This window comes from Toxorhynchites rutilus, chromosome 3 (assembly GCF_029784135.1).
Source record: "Toxorhynchites rutilus septentrionalis strain SRP chromosome 3, ASM2978413v1, whole genome shotgun sequence".
Taxonomy (NCBI): domain Eukaryota; kingdom Metazoa; phylum Arthropoda; class Insecta; order Diptera; family Culicidae; genus Toxorhynchites; species Toxorhynchites rutilus.
In genome coordinates, this window is record NC_073746.1 from 313,097,112 (window position 1) to 313,109,820 (window position 12,709).

Sequence of the window (12,709 nt, forward strand, 5' to 3'; positions counted from 1 at the left end):
TCCGCTTTATGTACACCCACCAAGCTTTTTTCCCCATGCTGTCTGTTTTTCCTATGCTGTCAAACGTTTCTCATATGAAAAGAGCAAACGTTTTCGTCACTCGGGCTTTGTTTATTAACCTTTTGTGACCGAATTAGAATTGAAATAAAGCTTGTAATTTGTGTAATTCGTCTTTTCTAGAAAGGAAAAAGTTCGAATAATACAATTCTAGTGTTCCGAATCATTTCGATTGGATTCTTTTTGAAAACCAATTTGGTTCTATTCGCACAGCCCAGATTCGTACATATTACGTGATAACAATGGTAAACAAATGTCAATTCGGCCAGTATAACGAAGTAGAAGCATTCCTTTCAACGTTGGTTTAACATATACCCTAAACGTGTTATGTTAACCCAACCTTTATGCATATATTGTTATGAACTTATTGAGCTTTTGTATGCATCTTTATTCATTTATTTAACTATATAAACTATTTAAATTATTTATTGAACTATCTAAACTATCGACATCTGATCCTGCATCGATTGGGACTGATCCACAGCTACAGATTAGGAAAAAATACACATGCATTAATACAAATAGCTACGACAGATTACTCAATTCTCACCATTATCTCCTCCCAGAACCAGCGTGTAATTACTTCTCAGCCAAACACATTCGGGAAATATCACGAAGCTGACGAAACCCAGGCGGCATTAAATGAGGCCAGCTCTATGCCCCATTGCAACATTGACTTGACGCACAGCGTCAGTGGATACGGAACCTCCGTCGTGAAGAATCCGGAAAACATCCAATTGATCGAACCACCGATCATAATTGTCTGCAAAGCGTTTATGAAGTTGTCCTTGACCAAATCCAACAGCATAAAGGTAGATCTAGGACTCGACAGGGCTCGTTTTGTGTGTCTCGAAGTATCCAGATTCCTTATTATTGAAGTAATGTCTTCGCATTCTCCCGCAGCAGACGAGGACGAATCATTGCTATCCAATATGTATCAATATTAGTTAAAAAACATAAATTGAATTGATTTTCAAGAATGTTACTTATCTGTCCCGAATCTGGGTTAATTCGACCTTCTTCTGTGAAGCAATCAATATCGCAAAGTAGTGCCGTAGAACTCAATTATCAACTCGGTAATTAGACTAATAATATTATATTTACATTTTCTTCGCGGTTGCCAGTAATGACAATTGTAAAAGTTGCTGATACCACGAAGTAAAATGAATCAATCGTTAGTAGGGATGTGTATTGCATCTGACATTCATTTTACAAACGATTTGTAATATTTACAGAAAATATGTACATTCTACAAATGCTTGCACTACAAAAGATTTGGAAGCTTTTTTAGTAATCCATTTTCTGGGTGTATCGCACAACTCGAGGATAAACAAAACAAAATACAACTGACGATTCTCTTAGAAACGACATTGGAAATGAACACAGGTCATTTAGGTATCCACTTCACTTTCTACAAGAAGTTCATTTTTACACATCACGAAACGGGAATGAGTACAACAAAGTGAAGTGAGATGTAAGCGTAGTGGGAACGTGTACATGGGAAGTGTACGCGGATACGGGAATGAGGCCCATCGACTTCAGTTGATGCGATTCAACCGAGCATTGGAGGAAATACGACTGTTATACTACATGGACTGAAAAGTCTCGGAGTTATTCAACAGATGGCGCCACTAAAAAAATGAACAAAATTCATTTGAGATCTAGTCACTAGCTTATGTGTGAAGTTTCGTGACATTTCGTTTATTTATTCACAAACTACAGTTGTTTAAGCGTATGTACCTGAGCTTTCGGATATAAAATGGAAAAAGAGGAATATCGTATTTTGATCAAACATTGTTTTTTGATGGGAAAAATTCCTGAACAATCAATGCAAAGGTTGATGAAATGTTATTCCACTTCTGCTTCTTCGAGAACAACAGTTTATCGGTGGTATAGTGAATTTAAAATGGACCGAACAAGCACACCGCAGATGCACTTCGCGCTGGAAGACCAAAAGTGGCTACAAATTCAGAAATCAGGGCCTTAGAATGCAAGGGGTGTAAGTGACTTGATCGATTTCTCTTCATCAACTTTTTCTTTAGTTAATAACTCAACTGCAAAAAAGTTCCAATTTAAGTTCGCTATAGAATCCGATAGATGAGGTTCTGACCTATCTTCCACATTGTCAAATACAACTGGGAATGTATTTGCAGCTAAGTTATGACCAGAAGAGAGAGTCGATGTAGAGAAATCGATCAAATCACTTACACCCCTTTCATTCTAAGCCCCTCAAATAAAACAAATAAAACAAGTGCATCGCCTTGTTTTGAACGATCGTAAAGTGAAGCTACGCGAGTTAGCTGAGGCCGTAGGCATTTCAAAAGAACCAGCGTAATACATTTTGCACGACATTTTGGACATGAAAAAGCTATCCGCGCGATGGGTGCCGCGTTTGCTGACCGTCGACCAATAACAGAGGCGCGTTGATGATTTCTTTTGACGTTTTGTGACAATGAATGAAAAGGGGATCCATTACCACACTCCTAAGTCCGATAGGCAGTCTACAAAGGGGCCCTGATGCATATTTCAATAACTACTACGTACAGGGTGGGCCATTTAAAGTGGAAGGATTTGTTTTTGCAATAGCAAAGTAAAGAAGTGGAACTTTAAAAATTTTTTTTTGAAATTCATTTATTTTGGTCCAAGGAGATTTGTTCTAACTACTTTTTGATTATGATATCTCGTAAATGACCGCCTCTGGCCTTGACCGCAAAATGTGCCCTTTTTTCGGCCATCACTTTGCCCAATGTTTCGGCCAATATGGCAGCAATTTCTTGTTGGATATTGTCTTTCAGCGCAGCCAGGGTCCTTGGTTTACCAGTGTATACCTTGGATTTTAAATATCCCCATAAAAAAAAGTCAGGAGGCGTCAAATCAGGTGATCTCGGTGGCCAGTCATAATCGCCGTTTTTCGATATTAATCTTCCGGGGAACATTTCGCGCAATAATTTGGTCGTGGCAGCCGCTGTATGGCATGTAGCGCCGTCCTGTTGGAACCAGTAATTGTCCAATTCATTTTCACGAACAAATGGCAATAAAAAAATGCCTAACTCTTGCGAACGATGGCGACCTGATGTCGATGGAGTCTCTGCAACACTGGCTCGAACGGCATCAATATTCTCGTCGAAACGTCTTGGTCGTTGTCTGGACAGATGACTGGCATTACCAACACTACCAGACGATATAATTTTGGCATATAATCGACGTATAGTGTTGTCTCCAGGCGATGTTTTAACTTTATTTTTATTTTTCCACGCACGTTTAGTTAACACAATTGAGAAGTTATTTTGAATGTACAGCTGAACAATTTCAGCGCGTTGTTTAGGTGTGTATTGTTCCATGGTTAAAATTGTACTGAAATGACGCTTCCAACGCGGTATGACATTTGTTAATCTGACATCTCTGTCAAAAGTTATGGGGTTGTCAGATGCTTCCACTTTAAATGGCCCATCCTGTACTACAGAAATATCGCTTTGTCCAAAAAACGATCGTTTTCATTGAAAATCCCGGGACTTTTCAGCCCATGTAATATTAGAAGGGATACGACAAAATGATTTTGCAGCGGAAACAACGCATGGTCACCTTTTGCAAAGCAGATGGTAAACCATTTAGAAATGCCTCAATGGGAGCTACGGGACGGCTAGCCATATTTACCAGGATAGCCTTTTTCGATTATCACTTGTTCTAATCGATGGTAGATAGTCTGGACAGTAATTCCAAATGTGTCGATTCTTGAAAAGTCTCAAAAGAGACGTCGTCTTAGTGCTTGTTTTATTGCTTCTAACAGGAGTCAAGCAGTGTCCTCCCTACTCCCTGTCACCCTCGATTACTATGTAAAGCATAAAAGTAGACAACACGAACGATTTCATGATTGAATCATTGCCAAAAGGTTTAATTGAAATTTGGGACGGATCCCCTGATCAGATCGTGCGTGCCAATTGTGACTTTGCAAACGATGGCCATCAGTCATCGGACCAAAACATAACGTGACGTGCGGAATCTCCCCCACAAAATTACTACGATTACCTGTTGGCATCGGCACACAACTGATGGCACGTTATTTCCAACCAATCCATCAAACAAAAACCATTCCCAAGTTAAGCGCCCATAACAAATATTCGAAACAGTAAACACAAACACATTCAGGCCTCCCTGTGGAATTAACCTTTTCCATATGGAACAATCAAGATTCACTCACCCGTTAAAGTGGAGCACCCCGGAACTTTTCACGCACCGGAGCATTTGCCTTTTAATGGAAGCACACTTCCGATAGGAGAGTTCAATCATCTCCACACAGATTTTTTCTACACATAAGCAATAACAATCGTTCGTGGCTGGTGAGGGGAGAAGATGATAAAAGAGCGCAACATAATCCTTGAATGGCAGGTTGTACTATGTTTTTATTTGTTTCTTTCTTAGCACTCAAGAATACAATGTTCGATCGAATCGATTGATCTGGTGTGTCTTATGTGTATTTTTTATTTATTCTCAACCAATAAAAATTGCTCACAACAGTTTAATAAATTACCAGGAAATCCTGTTCAAAACAATTCAATAAATAATAGAGGAAATGTTCGGAAGAACATCTCGTATTTTATATCCCGGAAGGTCATCGATACGACGACGTTCCATACTTTGATTTGATTCAATTAGGTCTGAAGTAATTTGAAGAGATGTAGTGTTGTGCTCACTGTTCGCTCAGGAGCTGACAAAGTTCATTATTGTTGAGGTTTTGGATTACACAAACGATTTTGAATCCGCTTCAGAAAACGACCCATCTCTCATGTTGTGATATCCTGGTTGACAATGTTAAGCTTTCATTGTGCTTTGCCGATATAATATCCAAATTTCGATAGCTTCTCGCAGCATCCACAAGTAGTACATGTCTCAAGTGTATGTATTTCCATAGAATTCGTAAAGTTATAGCGCCATGAAACAAGTATCGTACTGTGAGCTTGTTAGTTTGCAATTCGCGATACCATTATTAGTGTAGTCGTGTTCAAGATTTCGCGTATAAACGAGAGACGAAAATGCTGGAGGGGGATAAGTTCACCTTTCAGCTTGACACCCATAACCGAATCCCACCGGCAGTAAAGCCAAAAGATGAGGATACGAAGTCCTTGAATGTATCGAACTTTATCGTGTTAGTTTCATGGTTTGTTGTGGAAGATTTTGGCTCACAGAAAGGCGTTTGCCTTTAATATTAGCGAATAAAGACTGCGGCGGCGGACTATCAAATATTGAGGGCTTCTGATATTTTGGAGCTTAATTTTGCCCTCCCCAATCCTCTTATGCATAATAAATTTCAATCTCACGTTACAAATGGAATGTGGAATGGAATTGGAAGGGATAATTTTAGTCTGTTCAAATATAGCGTGGTCTGACTGACACTGCTAAATTATGGAGAGGATATGAAAATAATACTTATGACAGACATACAGCTGTACTGCCGTTGTACTTCGAAAATTGTATGTCTGTCACCATGTACAGCGCTAGAACCATGCAAGCAACTCGGTACAATCGCTGTACCTGTACCGACCTATTTTACCGCTGTACATGGCTACAGTTGTACTGTGCGCAGCGCCAGTGGTGGGTTAGTGGTGGGTAGCATGAACAAACTGAATCAAAACACTTGGTAAACATTATTTTCATTGACTTTCTCTTGAGTTAATAATTCAGATTGGAAATTTGATTATTGTGTTTGAAGGTTCAGACGCTAAATAAAAAACTTTTTCATTGAAACATGTGATGAAAATTGGTCGAATTTTTGATTGTCAGTTTGGCATGTGGTGCAATGTACAACCAAAGTATGTCTGTCATGCTACGATGGTACCTGTACAACGCTGTACACGTACAACGCTAGTACAGCTGTATGTCTGTCCCTGGTATAAGACACAGAGATAACATTCTCAGGAATTTCTCAGGAATTAAACTCCATCGTTGTCTCCTGTATTTATGGTAATGACAGAGAGGTGATGAGAGAACAAAATTATTGGAAGCTTCACAAGCACATTTCATTTCGCACAAACAACAACAGCTCAGGAATGACTTGTCTCCTGAAGCGAAGAACTTCGATAAACTAAAACTAACTTAAAATCGACAGAAGGATATAATTTGGTTATACAAAATACGAACTCATATTTTCCCTAGCCCTCACAGCTTATACCTGTTTTACAATGCCTTTCAGTGGAATGATATCGTTGAAGTTGGACAGATTTCGCATCATTCCAATATTTATAGGCTGACCAAACGTACCGTTTTGAACGAGACAGTACCGTATTTTCGACCATTTTTCACTGTTTCGTATTTTTATTAGTTTGTACCGTATTTTGAGTATGAGAAAAAAAACATTGTAATACTATCATGTTGCACTACTATTAGTGATCTATCAAACATTTATTGCTCTTGTTAAAAGAAATTATATTAGGCTGTCAAAACAGTCCTGCGGTATTTCCGCGAGGTGTCGTTGTAAGCGCGTAGTTCTAGTTGTATTCATTGTATCGAGTCATACTATAGCTTGTTGGAAAGGTATTTTTGCGCGCTATCCTTGCCAGTGTTTTGTTTGGTTAAGTCGTTCGTGAGTTATAGTGTCGCAAATATGGAGCAAAATAAAGAGAAAATCCGACATATTTTACAGTACTACTATGACAAAGGCAAAAATGCAACTCAAGCTGCCAATAAAATTTGTGCAGTTTATGGACCCGATACAGTTTCCATTTCCACCGCACAACGATGGTTTCAACGTTTTGGTTCTGGTGTAGAGGTCGTCGAAGATGCGCCACGCTCCGGAAGGCCTATCGTCGAAAATTGCGACAAAATCGTTGAATTAGCCGAGAAAGACCGGCATAGTAGCAGCCGTAGCATCGGCCAAGAGCTGGGGATAAGTCATCAAACCGTTATTAACCATTTGAAGAAGCTTAGATTCACAAAGAAGCTCGATGTATGGGTGCCACACAAGTTGACGCAAAAAAAACATCTTTGACCGTATCGACGCATGTGAATCGCTGCTGAATCGCAACAAAATCGACCCGTTTCTGAAGCGGATGGTGACTGGCGATGAAAAGTGGGTCACTTACGACAAAGTGAAGCGCAAACGGTCGTGGTCGAAGCCCGCTGAAGCGGCTCAGACGGTGGCCAAGCCCTCATTAACGGCCAGGAAGGTTCTGCTGTGTGTTTGGTGGGATTGTCAAGGAATAATCTATTATGAGCTGCTTCCCTATGGCCAAACGCTCAATTCGGACCTGTACTGCCAACAACTGGACCGCTTGAAGGTAGCACTCATGAAGAAGAGGCCATCTTTGACGCCAGGCCACACACTTCTTTGGTGACGCGCCAGAAGCTCCGGGAGCTCGGATGGGAGGTTCTTTTGCATCCGCCGTATAGTCCGGACCTTGCACCAAGTGACTACCACCTGTTTTTGTCCATGGCGAACGAGCTAGGTAGTCAGAAGTTAGCCACAAAAGAGGCCTGTGAAAATTGGCTATCCGAGTTTTTTTGCCAATAAGGAAGCGAGCTTCTATAACAGGGGTATTATGAAGTTGGCATCTCGTTGGGAACAAGTCATCGAACAAAACGGCGCATATTTGACTTAAAACAGATGATTGTAACTAATTTTATGAACAAATGAAAAATATCTGCCACTAAAGTTACTGTTAATTTTGATGATTTTATTAGAATTCTTCAACATAAAAAAAAGAAATAATATTTTTGACTAGTGAGGTGCAAAGTGTTCTAAAACATATAGAGGCTTATGTCCAAGACAAGACCGCATTTATGACGCATGACTGCCGAATTATTACGCTTGTTTGCCATTTCGACTGGAGGACCGGTGCCATTTCGCTCTGTTTGTCCCTTTCGCAATGACCATAATAGTTTGGTCGGGTGATTATCGAGACTCCGTAATTCACGTCTTTTAGGCGGCTCGCACACCGGATCAATATGCAACTAGCAAGCAGCAATACGCAATATGCAGAAGGCAACATATTTTGTTGTACTTCGCATACCAAAGCAATGAAGCGCCTGATAGTATGCAAACAATAAGCTTAATGAACGAAACTTGCCAAATTATGGGCGATAAGTTGTTTTTCAACCAACACGCCGTGTTGCTAGCGATATATGTTGCTCTACAAAGGCGACAGCGATATCGTATTGCATCGGTGTGCTAGAACAACAAAAATGTAATGGAAAACCCCATTGGCGATAGTTTTGCTTATAACATGTTACTAGTTGCCAGTTGCTTATTGACCTGGTGTGCGAGCCGCCTGACAGCAATGCGAACATGATTCTATATTTGGTATAGGAGTTGAAAAATTCCTGAAAATGTGAAACGAATAAGAATTTCAGCTTAGCAGTCATCGAGATGGTCTATGCACAAATACACTTATCCCCCTATTTACACGGTACTTGTTTTACACGATTTCGCTTTTGTACGGTTTATGAAATAACAAATTTTGAAAAACTTGAAGAATGTATACATGTAGTCCATATGAAAACAAGTAAAATAGGATCATAGTTTTGACTACGAATGCGATTTTATGTTCCAGAATTGGCAAGTTATCAGTATTTTTGGAGTCTTGATGTGTGATTTGTGTCAATTTTCCAAACTCTTAGGAATATATTATATATATATATATATATATATATATATATATATATATATATATATATATATATATATATATATATATATATATATATATATATATATATATATATATATATATATATATATATTTTATATATATATATATTATATACTAGCTGACCCGACAAACTTCGTCCCGCCCAAAATTTGTTTTTTGTTATCAATACCTTCAAACATTCACGTTTTCTTACTATGAGCAAGTTCATGGGTCCAATCGCATTGACTGATCTTCTATTCGATCCCGTTGAATTTACTTTTTACTATAAAATTCCTAGTATTTCTAACAAAACTCATCATTATAATATCAGATTATTTTCAGACACAATTCTCATTCAAGATTTTTCAACCACTTGCAAATAACATGTTTCTCCGTTACATGGAATAAATGTTTTATACAGAAAATATGATAGAATAAAGACAGCCCTAAATCGGACAATTCCTTCCTCGAGTTCTGCTCTTATCAACACATCCGGTGATCCTTTTTTTTGTATAGATAGAAGAAGATATAGGAGTGCGTTTCTTCACATTAAAATCTTTTTCCAGTTTCGAACAAAGATCAATTTCGCTTGCGCAAACATCAAATGGACTAACAGCACTTGTCACTATGTAATTGTAGAACATATGGGAATTTAATTTTTCGAATTTCCCCTTTCTCCTTCAGAATTTTCAGAAAATTTTCAATTGTCATGTTTGGTTGGAATATTTTTGGTTGATATATGTGTAATATTTTTATGGGACCCCATCTCCATTCCATAGGAGGGAGGGGTGTCATACCATTATAGAAACATTTCTCATACCCAAAAACCCTCACATCCGAAATTGTGCTTGATTAGTTCTCGAGTTATGCAGAAGTTCGTGTTTCGTTTGTATGGCAGCCCCCCTTAGAAAGGGGGGAGGATTGTATTCGCCATAGAAACGTTTCGTGCCCCGTAAAACCTTAACATGCCAAAATATGGCTCCATTTGCTTGATTAGTTTCCGAGTTTTGCAGAAATTTGTGTTTCATTTGTATGACAGCCCACCCTTAGAGAGCGGGAGGAGTGGCTAACCATCATAGAAATATTTATTACATCCTTAAACCTCAACATGCCCAATTTGGTTTCATTTGCTTGATTAATTCTCGAGTAATGTAGAAATTTATGTTTCATTTGTACGGCAGCCCACCTTTAGAGAGGGGGGGGGTGGAAAGTCTAACCATCATAGAAACATTTATTACACCCTAAAACCTCAATATACCTAATTTGGTTTCATTTGCTTGAATGATTCTCGAGTAATGCAGAAATTTGTGTTTCATTTGTATGGAGAGTGGAGAGTCTAACCATCATAGAAACATTTATTACACCCTAAAATCTCAATTTGCCTAATTTGGTTTCATTTTCTTGAATGATTCTCGAGTAATGCAGAAATTTGTGTTTCATTTGTAGTCATTTAACCCTTTCGTTACGAGCGTCGTCTATAGACGACATCCGCGCGACGTCCTGTGTGTACGAGCGTCACCTTTAGACGACATGAAATCCATACTGCTCTTCGATCACATCAGCGCGATGTGCATACTTTGCGGCGCAGTGCTCCGTACAGGGGTAGCACTTCGGCGGAGCACACTGCCGTAATGAAAGGGTTAATTCAGCCACTTCGTTGATTCTTGGTTCGTCAGACTGTATGCGCGAGTATAGGAGGGTTAAAGTCCATTCCTGAATTACAAGAAATTCGAAGTGGAATTAGTAAAAAAATACCTGTTCATATAGTTTACAAAAATTATAATTAATGTGATAAAAGTAGATGGGTCTGGGCCTAAGGGCCCGGACGAGAACTTGACGTAGGAATGTAACCGTTTGTAGTAATTGTTTTTGAATTGCGTTTCTTGATTGTTCAGAAATCTGTAATTTCTACTCTTCTGATACATCTAATGGAGGGCCTAAAAAACAGCTTATATCTTTTAAACGGGTAGAATGAGGTAGAACTCGGAACCATATTCTATCTTGGGCACGAGAAACTGTTGACACTATTTTATTTTTTTTTTTCAAAAATGTGCACAAAATACATTGGAGTCATTACCACCCTTTTCTTCTGTTAATTAAATTATGCAGAAGAGGACAGGAAATGATCATATACATCAGGTGATGTATATTAAGTATTCTATGGCCATGAGGGCTCTCTTGGGTAGTTCGTGTAGCTGCTGTAGTAAATTGATCTCATCTGTTGATAAGATCTGCTTATTTATAGGAAATGGAATGGAGAACGGACAACTGAGTTCAGGGAAATGTCGCGGACAAAATAATTACATAATTACTTCTAAAGAAGACTTACTATGTGTGACATAATATTAAGATCGCGACTACTTAAGCGATCATGATCTGTCATGTGTGAGTATACCATTTCAAACCTCTAAATCAGCAGCCAGTAGAAATCTATTAATACATTTTTTACTTTATCAAACAAAACGCTCGATATCATGATATCCTGGACAATAGTTACATAAATTGTTAGTAGCAAGACCAACACGATAAAAACGTGAATTGAGCACGAATTGATTGGACAACAACCTAACCATTGATCAAATGATATCTTTTTTTAACCTTTAACCTTTTTGAGCCAGGCTCTTGTCAAATACTTGGGGAGAATAGAGTAAAACCATCCAAGATCATTCCCAAAAAAATCCAAGATCATCCCTTCATTGATTCTGCCAACTGATAGATACCTATTATCGGCACATAGAGAATAATTCATAATACGCATCGACTCACATTATGTAGGCAACAAGATTGCTCGATGCGTTGTGGGGGAAAACGAGTGACTAGTAAAATCGATTTAACATACCCATTTTAATCGTCATATTGTTTACTTTTTTACTATATTCACTGTTCATGTTTTAAGCAACAAAAAATGCTGGATAAATTTTCCGTTTTAAAAACGATTTTGCATATCATACGAATGAAATTATTAATAAATTATTACAATCCTCATTTTCGATTTCGTAGAGTGACCCCCCTATATACAAATCAAAGACGTAGTCCTATGTTAAAAATGTGGAACATATAATCCGTACCAGTTGCAAATCGTCGTGTATTTTCGGAAAGGGAAAACAAAATTTAAGGAATTCATCAAGCTTACTAACTATATTTTGTATTTGGCTGGTAGTATCGCATCAGTTGAAAGATTTTTGTACGATGTTCAATATTTGGGAAACAGAAAAGTCACAACATAAACGCTATAATGATTGACAAACAAAATTTTGTTATGGAATATGACAAATTTTATGATAAAATATCCAGAAATCATAATCTTCATCGCAAAATTTTGAAAAATGATTTAAATTAATCTTCTTTGTAGAGACCGAAGCAGGTAAGGAGTGTATCGAAAAATGGTCTAAAACATTTGTCAAGTTATTACACACGAACGAGTGAACTTTTTTTGTCGTGTAATCAGAGCACGCTTTGTTTACATTATCGGTGAGGTGGTCATAAAGTTGTTCTCGAAATGTCGCGGATTAATTTGGAAACTAAAAAGAAAACTCTGCACAATTGGTGCACCGAAAAGGGTGTTACAAACCACAAAATAGCGAAAAATAATCGAAGTTTGTCCAGAAAGTGTGAAAAGAATTATCGCAAACTTCGGTAATGAGTGTTCTTTCGAGGATCTCAGCGGAAGTGGACGAAAATCCGAACCAAGTAATCCAGAATTGGACCGAAAAGTTGTAAATTATATTCAGAAGAACAGGTCTGCATCTATTGGTGATTTGGCCAAGAAATTCAAAACCATCGTTGGGATAATTCAGCGGATTAAACAGAGACATGGTCTAAAGACCTATGAGAAGCAAAAAGTGGCCAAACAGACACGGGAGCAGCAATATCGCGCTAAATCACAAGTTCGAAAATGTACTTTGAACAATCCCAACCAGTGCATTCTCATGAATGACGCAACATACGTCAAAAAAGATTCCAGAACGCCGGGACCTCAGTTTTATACCAAATCGATTGGAGAGAGTGTACCATTAGTGGATACGACTGTT

At 38.3% G+C, this 12,709-nt stretch overlaps 1 protein-coding gene and 1 pseudogene across 4 annotated transcripts in view; one reads left to right on the forward strand and one right to left on the reverse strand.

Moving 5' to 3' along the window:
• Nucleotides 1-12,709, forward strand: part of LOC129772804 (adipokinetic hormone/corazonin-related peptide receptor variant I-like) — a 345,849-nt gene that overhangs the window by 312,081 nt on the left and 21,059 nt on the right. The window lies entirely within an intron of this gene.
• Nucleotides 597-11,521, reverse strand: LOC129778778 (ER membrane protein complex subunit 3-like; annotated as a pseudogene).